The following is a 12,291-nucleotide window of genomic DNA, read 5'->3' on the forward strand; positions in this document are numbered from 1 at the left end:
ACCCTAACCCTAACCTAACCCTAACCCTAACCTAACCCTAACCCTAACCCTAACCTAACACTAACACTAACCTAACTCTAAATATAAGCTAAGCCTAACCCTAACCCTAACATTAACCTTAAACCTGGGAAATGAGGTCCATATGTAAAGACGCTATAGAAAAAGGATTCCTGGAAAAGGATTTCCAGAATCTACTTGTTATGCCCAGATTGGGACCCCAAAGATAACCACAACAGACCTTAGGTACAGAATGCAACAGCATGGTTTATTTCTGTTTGTTTACAAGCCACGGGCAGGGAAGCTCAATCCAAAGCACTCACTCATAGTCATTAGGCCAGGAGGAACTTGCTTTGTCTTTGTGTGGCTAGCTTTTTAAAGGCAAAATCCACAAGCCCTTCAGGGGAGTTGGGGGAGTTTTGCACGGGTGCAACTTGGATTGGTTTATTTTTATCTCTGTTCTCTTTTAATTGGGTGAGGGTATGTAACCTTTGAATTTACTGGTTGGTGGTTACAATTTATTACTTTGGGGGCAGTCCAGCACAAGTCCCAGGTTTTGTCCTTGAGCCACCATGGGGGCTGGCTGGCCAAGCATGTACTGCACATAACTCTAAGTTGGTGAGGGGCCCCAGAGAGAAAACATCTGGCTGAACTTTGAGCAGTCAGAGTGCGAGCAGAAAGGGAGCTACTGCAAGGACTATGTCTTTTGTTCAAGGCCCTCCCAGAAACTGCATGCTCAAGTCTCAGGAAACTGAAATTGAGGCCTTATCTCTGAGAGAAGACTGAGCAGCCTGTTATGGTATCTGCTTGGTCCTTTCATACTGATGCTGCAGAGAAAGGCATCCTGGAAAATGGAGTTCAAAACGTGCTGATGCCATAGAGAAAGGCATCCAGGAAATCAAGTCCAACACCTAGTGAAGCAGTAAAGAATGGGATTCTAGGAAATGTCCCGAGAGCCATGATGGGAAAATACTTGGAGTACACTAACAAGACACAGAAAGGCATCCTGGGAAGTGGAGTCCAAAGTATACTGATCCTATAAAGAGGAAACAGGAAGTTTCCTTCTGTCCCAAGAGGTGTAATGGGGAATTGTAGTTTGGAATAAATGGACAATACAGGGAAAAGCCTCCTGGGAATGGAGTCTAACACTTAGTGATGCTGAAAGGAAAGGCATCCTAGGATATGAGCAGAGAGGCATGATGGGAAATGTAGTTTGAATGGATGACCAACACAGGAAAAGGCATCTTGGGAAATGGAGTCTAACACATACTCATTCTATAAAGAGGGAATAGGAAGTTTCTTTCTGACCCAAAAGCAGAGGACACAGGACTTCTGACAAGGGTCAGAGACACATGCTGAGGTCAAAGGGCAACCAAAAATCTAAGCACTAACCCTAACCACTAACCATAACTCTAATCATAAGGAAACATTAACCCTAAAGCTAACCTTAACCCTAACCACAAACTCACCATACCTTCACTTAAAACCCTGTAACCAGAAGCCAATGAGAGTAACCCCTGACCCTAATACAAATCCTTAACCCTACCCCCTTGACCTTAACACTAACCCTAACTCTTAACACTAACCCTAACAATCTAACCCTGACACCCTGACCCTGAGCCTCACCTTCACACTGCTAAGACACCACAAAACTGCAAAAGGTAAGGGTCACCTGCTGAGGCCCTACACCTGCAGAGGGCCCTGGACACCTGCTGAAGAAGAGGGAAAACTCCTGGGGACACAGGATACCTGGGAAATGGAGTCCAACATGTCATGGTGCTGTGGAGAAAGGCATCCAGGGAAATGAAGTCCAAATGTAGTGATGCTGAGAAGAAAGGCATGCTGGGAAATGAAGTCCATCTTTAATGAAAATATAGAGAAAGGCATCCTGGAAAAGGAATTCCAGAATGTACTGATGTTACAGGGAAAGGAAATCTGGGAAATGATGTCCGTAATGTACTGATGCTGTAGAGAAAGGCATCCTGGGAAATGAAGTCCAGAATGGACAGATGCTATAGAGAACGACATCCTGGGAAATGAAGTTTCATATGTACTGATGTTCTACAGAAAGAAATTCTGGGAAATGTAGTTTAATATGTAATGATGCTGTAGAGAAAGGCATCATGGGAAATGAGGTCCAGAATGCAGTGATAGTATAGAGGAAGTGATCCAGGGAAATGAAGATCAAATGATGCTTTAGAGAAAGTCATCCTGGGAAATGCAGTCCCACATGAAGTGAGGCGGTACAGAAAGGCTTCATGGGAAATGAAGACGATAATGTATTGATGCTATACAGAAACGAATGCTAGGAATTGCAGTCCAACATGTAGTGATGTTCCATAAAAAGAAATCCTGGTAAATGTTGTTCATAATGTAGTGATACAGTAAAGAATGGCATCCTGGGAAATGAAGTCGATATGAAGTGATATTATAGAGAAAGGCACCTGGGAAATGAAGTCCATGAGTAGTGGTGTTGTAAAGAAAGGCATCCTGGGAAACGAAATCCCACATTCAGTGATGCTAAAGAGAAAGACATTCTAGGAAATGACATCCAACACCTAGGTAGAAGACATGGAAATGAACCCAAAGAAAGGACCTGAAATGCACGATCAGGAAAGTAGTATTTAATAGAGGACCATGGTAGAAAAAGGCATCCTGGGAAATGGAGTCTGAAACATGAATGCTATAAAAAGGGAACAGGAAGTTTCCTTCTGACCCAAGAGACATGAATGGAAATGAAGTTTATAGCACAATTCTAATATACTGAAGAGGAATCCTGGGAAATGGAGTCCAATCTATGCTGATGGTGTCATCAAAGACATCCTGACAAATGACCCACCCGAGATGCATGATAGGAAATGCACTTTGTAGCACACTACCAATGTAGAGAAAGGAATGCTGGGAAATGAAGTACAACACATAATGATGGTCTAGAGAGGAGAGAGGAAGTTTGGAAGCAACTAAAGAGCTATGACAGGAATTGTACTTGGCGGTGCACAGTCAGTGTTGAGAACAATGAATCCTGGGAGATGGGTACAGAGTGAAGACAGACCTAACCCTAACCCTAAAATAAACATAACCTAAACCTATGGAGAGCTCTAACCCTAACGCTAACACTAAACCTAACCTAACACTAACGCTAACCTAACACTAACCATAACATAACCTTAACACTAACACCAAACTAAACCTAACACTAAACTAACAATAACCATAACCTAACACTAACGAAGCTCTATCTATAACCTAACACTAACCTAGCTCTAACGCTGTCCCTAACCCTAACCCTAACCCTTCTGACCCAAGAGACATGAGTGGAAATGAAGTTTATAGCACAATTCTAATATACTGAAAAGGAATCCTGGGAAATGGAGTCCAATCTATGCTGATGGTGTCATCAAAGGCATCCTGGCAAACGACCCGAGATGTATGATGGGAAATGCACTTTGTAGCGCATTAGCAATGTAGAGAAAGGAATGCTGGGAAATGAAGTAGAACACATAATGATGGTCTAGAGAGGAGAGAGGAAGTTTTGAAGCAATTAAAGAGCTATGACAGGAATTGTACTTTGCAGTGCACAGTCAAGGTTGAGAACAATGAATCCTGGGAGATGGGTACAGAGTGAAGACAGACCTAGCCCTAACCCTAACATAAACATAACTTAAACCTATCATTAGCCCTAACCATAACCCTAACCCTAAACCTAACCTAACCCTAACACTAACCTAACACTAACCATTACATAACCTTAAACCTAACACTAACCCCAAACTAAACCTAACCCTAATCTAACACTAACCATAACCTAAGACTAATGAAACACTATCTATAACCAAACCCTAACCTAACTCTAATGCTGTCTCTAACCCTAACCCTAACCTAACCCTAACCCAAACCCTAACCTAACACTAACACTAACCAAACTCTAAATATAAGCTAACCCTAACCCTAATCCTAACCTTAACCCTAAACCTGGGAAATGAGGTCCATCTGTAAAGATGCTATAGAGAAAGGCATCCTGGAAAAGGATTTCCAGAAACTACTGATGCTGCAGAGAAAGGCATCCTGGGAAATAAAGTTCAAAACGTGCTGATGCCATAGAGAAAGGCATCCAGGAAATCGAGTCCAACACCTAATGAAGCAATAAAGAATGGCATTCTAGGAAATGTCCCGAGAGCCATGATGGGAAAGTACTTTGGAGTACACTAACAAGACACAGAAAGGCATCCTGGGAAGTGGAGTCCAAAGTATACTGATCCTATAAAGAGGAAATAGGAACTTTCCTTGTGTCCCAAGAGGTATGATGGGGAAATGTAGTTTGGAATAAATGGACAATACAGGGAAAAGCCTTCTGGGAAATGGAGTCCAACACTTAGTGACTCCAAAAGGAAAGGCATCCTAGGATATGAGCAGACAGGTATGATGGGAAATGTAGTTTAAAATGGATGACCAACACAGGGAAAGGCATCCTGGGAAATGGAGACCAACACCTAGTAATGCCTTAAGGAAAGGCATCCTAGGATATGACCAGAAAGGCATGATGGAAAATGTAGTTTGGAATAAATGGACAATACAGGGAAAGGCATCTTAGGAAATGGAGTCCAAAGCATACTCATGGTATAAAGAGGGAACAGGAAGTTCCTTTCTGACCCAAAAGCAGAGGACACAGGAAACCGGATGAGGGTCAGAGACACATGATGTAGTCAAAGGGCAACCCAAATATCTAACCACTAACCCTAATCCTAACCAAGAAACATAACCTATCCCTATCCACTAACCCTAACCCTCACCCTACCCCTAATTACAAAGTTCACGTTCCATAACCTTAGAAACCTGTAATACTTAAGCCTAATCGAAACCCCTGACTCTGACCCTAAAAACCCATAACCCTTAAACCTAACCCTAAGACTAAGTCTAACCCTAACCCTAACCTTAAACCTAACCCTAACCCTAACCCTAACCCTAACCGTAAAATTCCATAACCCTTAAACCTAACCCTAAGACTAAGTCTAACCCTAACACTAACTCTAACCCTAACCCTAACCCTAACCCTAACCCCTAATGTAACCAATGACTCTAACGCTAAGCATTAACCATAACCACTAACCCTAATCCTAACCCTAACCCATACCCTAACCCTGACAAGTCCAAAAATTCGTGATGGAATAGAGAAAGGCAACCTGGGAAATGAAGTCTAAAACACAGTCACATAATACAGAAAGGCATGCTGGGAAATAAAGTCTAAAACACATATGCTATAATGAAAGGCATCCTGTGAAATGACCCGAGTAGCATGGTGGGAAATGGGAAATGTAGTTTTCATAGATGAGCAATGTGGAAAAAGACATGCTGGGAAATGAAGTCGCACCCAAACGGATGCTCTAAAGAGAGAACAGGAAGCTTTATCACATGTCGAGAGCTGTGATGGGAAATGTAGTTTCTATGACAATGCTGATGTAGAGAGAAAGGCATCCTGGGAGATAAAGTCCAGAATATAGAAACAATTAACCCACACTCTAACACTAACGGCAAAGCTAACCCTAAGCCTGACAACATTCAATCTAACCAGTAACCCTAACCAAATACTCCACCTACTGAAATGCTAACCCAACTGATAACCCTATACCTAACTAACCCAAACCCAAAACCTAACGCTAACATGAACCCTAACAATGTTAACCGAACCCTGACAAAACTAAACATAACCACACAAGCGAACAATAACGCTAACCGGGAAACCCCTAACTCTAATGAAATTCCCTAACACTTAAACCTAATCCTAAATATAACCACAAATGCTATCCTTAACCTGTAACCCTAACTCTGATACCCATAAATCTAACCGCTAAACCCAACCAAATCCAAAGCCTGACCCTACCCTATCCCTAATCGTAAACCTAACCTACCACTAGCCAAAACCCTAACCCTAACCCTAACCCTAACCCAAACCCTAACCCTAAACCAAACCTAACCCTGACCTTAACCCTAAAGTAACCCTAACCTAACCCTAACGGTAACAATAATCTTATGATAACCTAACCCTAACCCTAACCCTAACTGTAACCATACCTGACCACTACAGAGAAAGGCATCCTGGGACATGTAGTCCAAAGCATACTGATGGTATAGAGAAGAAACAGGAAGTTTCTTTGAACCAAGAGGCATGATGAGAAATGTAGTTTGGAATACATTAACAATAGAGAGCACGGCATACAGGTAAATGTAGGTCAACACACACACACAGATGCTGTAAGAAAATACATGGGGGGAAATGATGGAAAACGTAGTTAATAATAGATGGACAAGGCACAGAAAGGAATCCTGGGAAATGAAGTGCAAAGCATACTGATGCTATAAAGAGGAAACAGGAAGTTTCTTTCTGACCCAAAACCGGAGGACACAGAACACCTGATGAGGGCAAAGGACAGCCGTAAGTCTAACCACTAAAAATAACCACTAACTCTAATCCTAACACTAACCCTAAACATAACCACTATCCCTAACCATAACCACGAACCCTAACATAACCCTAACAAAAAACTCCCCACAACATAACCCTAAAAAATGCAAACTATAACCCTAACACCAAACCCTAACCATTAAAACTAACAAGAACACCCTGACATTAACACTAACGCTAAGACTCTGACATCCTGACCCTAACCCTAATCATGAACCCTAATCCTAACCTTAAACTCCCATTACCCTAACCCTAACTCTTAAAAATATGCTATCCTAAGCCCCTGACCCTGACCCCCTGACCATAACCCTAACCCTAAACTAACCTTAACCCTTAACTCCTTGACCTTAACCCTAACTCTAAACCTAAACTAACCCTAACCTAACCTAACCGCAACCTTAACCCTAACCCTAACCATGATTAACACTAAGGTTAACCTCCTGAGCCTGACCCACTGAGCCTGACCCCCTGACCCCAACCCTCACACTGCTGAGGGCACCACAACCCTGCAGAAGGTCAGGTCCACCTTCTGAGGCCCTACACCTGCTGAGGGCCCTGGACACGTGCTGAAGAAAAGGGGAAACTCCTGGGGACACAGAACACCTGGGAAATAGAGTCCAAAATGTCATGGTTTTGTGGAGAAAGGCATCCCGGGAAAAAAAGTCCAAATGTACTGATGGTGTATAAAAAGGGAACAGGAAGTTTCCTTCTGACCTAAGAGACATGAGTGGAAATGAAGTTTATAGCACAATTCTAATATACTGAAAAGGAATACTGGGAAATGAAGTCCAATCTATGCTGATGGTGTCATCAAAGGCATCCTGGCAAACGACCCGAGAGGCATTATGGGAAATGCACTTTGTAGTGCATTAGCAATGTAGAGAAAGGAATGCTGGAAAATGAAGTACAACACATAATGATGGTCTAGAGAGGAGACAGGAAGTTTTGAAGCAACAAAAGAGCTATGACAGGAAATGTACTTTGCAATGCACAGTCAATGTTGAGAACAATGAATCCTGGAAGATGGGTACAGAGTGAAGACAGACCTAACCCTAACCCTAACTATCGTTAGCCCTAACCATAACCCTAACACTAAACCTAATCTAACACTAACACTAACCTAACACTAACCATACCATAACGTTAACCCTAACACTAACCCCAAATTAAACCTAACCCTAATCTAACACTAACCATAACCTAACACTAACAAAACTCTAATTATAACCTAACCCTAATCTAACTCTGTCCCTAACGCGAACCCTAACCCAAACCCTAACCTAACACTAACACTAACCTAACTCTAAATATAAGCTAACCCTAACCCTAAACATACCCCTAACCCTAACCCTAACCCTAACGCTAACCCTAACCCTAACCCTTAACCCTAACACTAACCCCAAACTAAACCTAACCCTAATCTAACACTAACCGTAACCTAACACTAATGAAACTAACTGTAACCTAACCCTAACCTAACCCTGTCCCTAATGATAACCCTAACCTAACCCTGACCCACACCCTAACCTAACACTAACACGAACCTAACTCTAATATAAGGTAACCCTAACCTTAAACCTAACCCTAACTCTAACCTTAACTCTAAACCTGGGAAATGAGGTCCATCTGTAAAGATGCTACAGAGAAAGTCATCCTGGAAAAGGATTTTCAGAATCTACTGATGCTGCAGAGAAAGGCTTCCTGGGAAATGAAGTTCAAAACGTGCTGATGCCATAGAGAAAGGCATCCAGGAAATCAAGTCCAGCACCTAGTGAAGCAGTAAAGAATGGCATTCTAGGAAGTGTCCTGAGAGCCATGATGGGAAAGTACTTTGGAGTACACTAACAAGACACAGAAAGGCATCCTGGGAAGTGGAGTCCAAAGTATACTGATTCTATAAAGAGGAAACAGGAAGCTTCCTTCTGTCCCAAGAGGTATGATGGGGAAATGTAGTTTGGAATAAATGGTGAATAGAGGGAAAAGCCTCCTGGGAAATGGAGACCAACACTTAGTGATGATGTAAGGAAAGGCTTCCTAGAATATGACCAGAGAGGCATGATGGGAAATGTAGTTTGAACGGATGACCAACACAGGGAAAGGCATCTTGGAAAATGGAGTCCAAAGCATACTCATGGTATAAAGAGGGAACAGGAAGTTTCTTTCTGACCCAAAAGCAGAGGACACAAGACACTGGATGAGGGTGAGAGATACATTATGTGGTCAAAGGACAACCCAAATATCTAACCACTAACCCTAACCCTAACCAAGAAACATAACCTAACCCTATCCACTAACCCTAACCCTCACCCTACCCCTAATTACAAAGTTCACGTTCCATAAATCTAGAAACCTGTAATACTTAACCCTAATCGAAACCCCTGACTCTGACCCTAAAAACCCATAACCCTTAAACCTAACCCTAAGACTAAGTCTAACCCTAAACCCCAATGTAACCAATGACTCTAATGCTAAGCATTAACCATAACCACCAACCCTAATCCTAACCCTAACCCATACCCTAACCCTGACAAGTCCAAAAATTCGTCATGGAAGAGAGAAAGGCATCCTGGGAAATGAAGTCTAAAACATAGTCACATAATACAGAAAGGCAAGCTGGGAAATAAAGTCTAAAACACATATGCTATAATGAAAGGCATCCTGGGAAATGACCCGAGTAGCATGGTGGGAAATGGGAAATGTAGTTTTCATAGATGAGCAATGTGGAAAAAGACATGCTGGGAAATGAAGTCGCCCCCAAACGGATGCTCTAAAGAGAGAACAGGAAGTTTTATCACATGTCGAGAGCTGTGATGGGAAATGTAGTTTCTATGACAATGCCGATGTAGACAGAAACGCATCCTGGGAGATGAAGTCCAGAATATAGAAACAATTAACCCACACTCTAACACTAAGGGCAAAGCTAACCCTAAGCCTGACACCATTCAATCTAACCAGTAACCCTAACCAAAAATTCCACCTACTTAAATCCTAACGCAACTGATAAGCCTGTACCGAACTAATCCAAACCCAAAATCGAACCCTAACATGAACACTAACAACGTTAACCAAACCCTGACAAAACTAAACATAACCACACAACCGAACACTAACCCTAACCGCAAAATACCTAACTCTAAAAAAATTCCCTAACACTTAAACCTAATCCTAAATATAACCACAAACGCTATCCTTAACCTGTAACCCTAACTCTGATACCCATAAATCTAACCACTAAACCCAACCAAACCTGAAGCCTGACCCTACCCTATCCCTAATAGCAAACCTAAACTAACACTAACCAAAAACCTAACCCTAAACCAAACCTAACCCTGACCCTAACCGTAAAGTAACACTAACCTAACCCTAACCGTAACAATAAACTTGTGATAACCTAACCCTAACCGAAAACCTAACACTAACCCAAACCCTAACCCTAAACCAAACCTAACACTGACCTAAACCTAAAGTAACCCTAACCTAACCCTAATGGTAACAGTAACCTTATGATAACCTAACACTAACTGTAACCCTAACACTAACACAAACCCTAACCCTAAACCAAACCTAACACTGACCTAACCCTAAAGTAACCCTAACTAAACCCTAATGGTAACAATAACCTTATGATAACCTAACGCTAACCCTAACCCTAACCCTAAACCAAACCTAACTCTGACCCTAACCCTAAAGTAACCCTAACCTAACCTAACCCTAACGGTAACAATAACCTTATGATAACCAAACCCTCACCCTAACTGTAACCCTAACATGAGCACTACAGAGAAAGGCATCCTGGGACATGGAGTCCAAAGCATACTGATGGTATAGAGAAGAAACAGGAAGTTCCTTTGAACCAAGAGGCATGATGGGAAATGTAGTTTGGAATACATTAACAATAGAGAGAATGGCATACAGGGAAATGTAGGTCAACACACACAGTGATGCTGTAAGAAAATACATTGTGGAAAATGACCTGAGAGGAATAATGGAAAATGTATTTAACAATAGATGGACAAGACACAGAAAGGAATCCTGGGAAATGGAGTCCAAAGCATACTGATGCTACAAAGAGGAAACAGAAAGTTTCCTTCTGACCCAAAAACGGAGGACACAGGACACCTGATGAGACCTGATGAGGGCCAGAGACACATGATGAAGGCAAAGAACAGCCTTAAGACCAACCACTAGAAATAACCACTAACTCTAATCCTAACATTAATCCTAAACACAACCACTATCCCTAACCATAACCACTAATCCTAACATAACCCTAACAAAAAATTCCCCATACCATAACCCTAAAAAGTGAAAACTATAACCCTAACACCAAACCCTAACCATTAAACCTAACAAGAACACACTGACATTAACACTAACGCTCTGACTCTGACATCCTGACCCTAACCCTAATCATGAACCCTAATCCTAACCATAAACTCCCATTACCCTAACCCTAACTCTTAAAAATATGCTATCCTAAGCCCCTGACCCTGACCCCCTGACCCTAACCCTAAACCTAAACTAACCTTAACCCTTAACTCCTTGACCCTAACCCTAACTCTAAAACTAAACTAACCCTAACCTAAACCTAACCCCAACCTTAACCCTAACCCTAACCATGATTAACACTAAGGTTAACCTCCAGAGCCTGACCCACTGATCCTTACCCCCTGACCCCAACCCTCACACCACTGAGGGCACCACAACCCTGCAGAAGGTCAGGTCCACCTGCTGAGGCCCTACACATGCTGAGAGCCCTGGACACCTGCTGAAGAAAAGGGGAAACTCCTGAGTACACAGGACACCTGGGAAATGGAGTCCAAATGTCATGGTGCTGTGGAGAAAGGTATCCTGGGAAATGAAGTCCAAATGTACTGACACCTATAGGGAAAGGTATTCTGGGAAATGAAGTCTGGATTGTGGTGATGCTGTAGAGAAAGGATTCCTGGAAAAAAGATGTCTATATGTTATGATGCTATAGAGAAAGGCATCTTGGGAAATGAAATACAGAATGTAGTGATATTTTCAAAAAAGTATTTTGTTAAACGAAGTCCATAATATAGTGATGCTATGGAGAAAAGCATCCTGGGAAATGGAGTTGAAAGCATATTTATGTTATAAAGTTGAAACTGTAAGTTTCCTTCTGACACAAAAGGCATGATGGGAAATGAAGTTTGAAATAGAATAACAATACAGGGAAAAATACAAAGAAATGGAGACCAAGACAGTGATGCTATAAGGAAATCATCATACAAGAATGATGGGAAATGTAGTTTTTAGTAGACAATCAATACACAGAAAGACATCCTGGGAAATGACGTCCAAACTGCAGTGATGATCTGGAGAAAAGGATCTTGGGAAATGAAGTCCATAATAGAATGATGATACAGAAAAATTCATCCTGGAGAACTCTAAACCTAACCCTAATTAAGAGGGCAAAGTATACCTCAAAATCTAACCACTAATTGTAACACTAACCATAACTGCTTACCCTAAACCTACCCCCTAACGCTAACCCTAAACCTAAAACTAAGCCTAACACTGAGACACATCCTGAGGGCAAAGGAAGCCCCTAAATCAAACCACTAAATGTAACCCTAACCCTAACTCACAAACTCCCTGAAACCTAACCCTAAATCTAAACACTAACCGTAAATCTAATGACTAATCATAAATCTAAACACTAATCATAAATTTAACCACTAACCGTAACTCTAACTCCAACCCTAAATCTAAACCGAAATCTAACCACGAACCCTAACCCTAATCTTAACCCTAACCCTAACTCACTAATCCCAAATCTAACCACTAACCCAATATCTAATGACTAACCA

Source organism: Peromyscus eremicus, unplaced genomic scaffold (genome assembly GCF_949786415.1).
Source record: "Peromyscus eremicus unplaced genomic scaffold, PerEre_H2_v1 PerEre#2#chrX_unloc_1, whole genome shotgun sequence".
NCBI lineage: Eukaryota > Metazoa > Chordata > Mammalia > Rodentia > Cricetidae > Peromyscus > Peromyscus eremicus.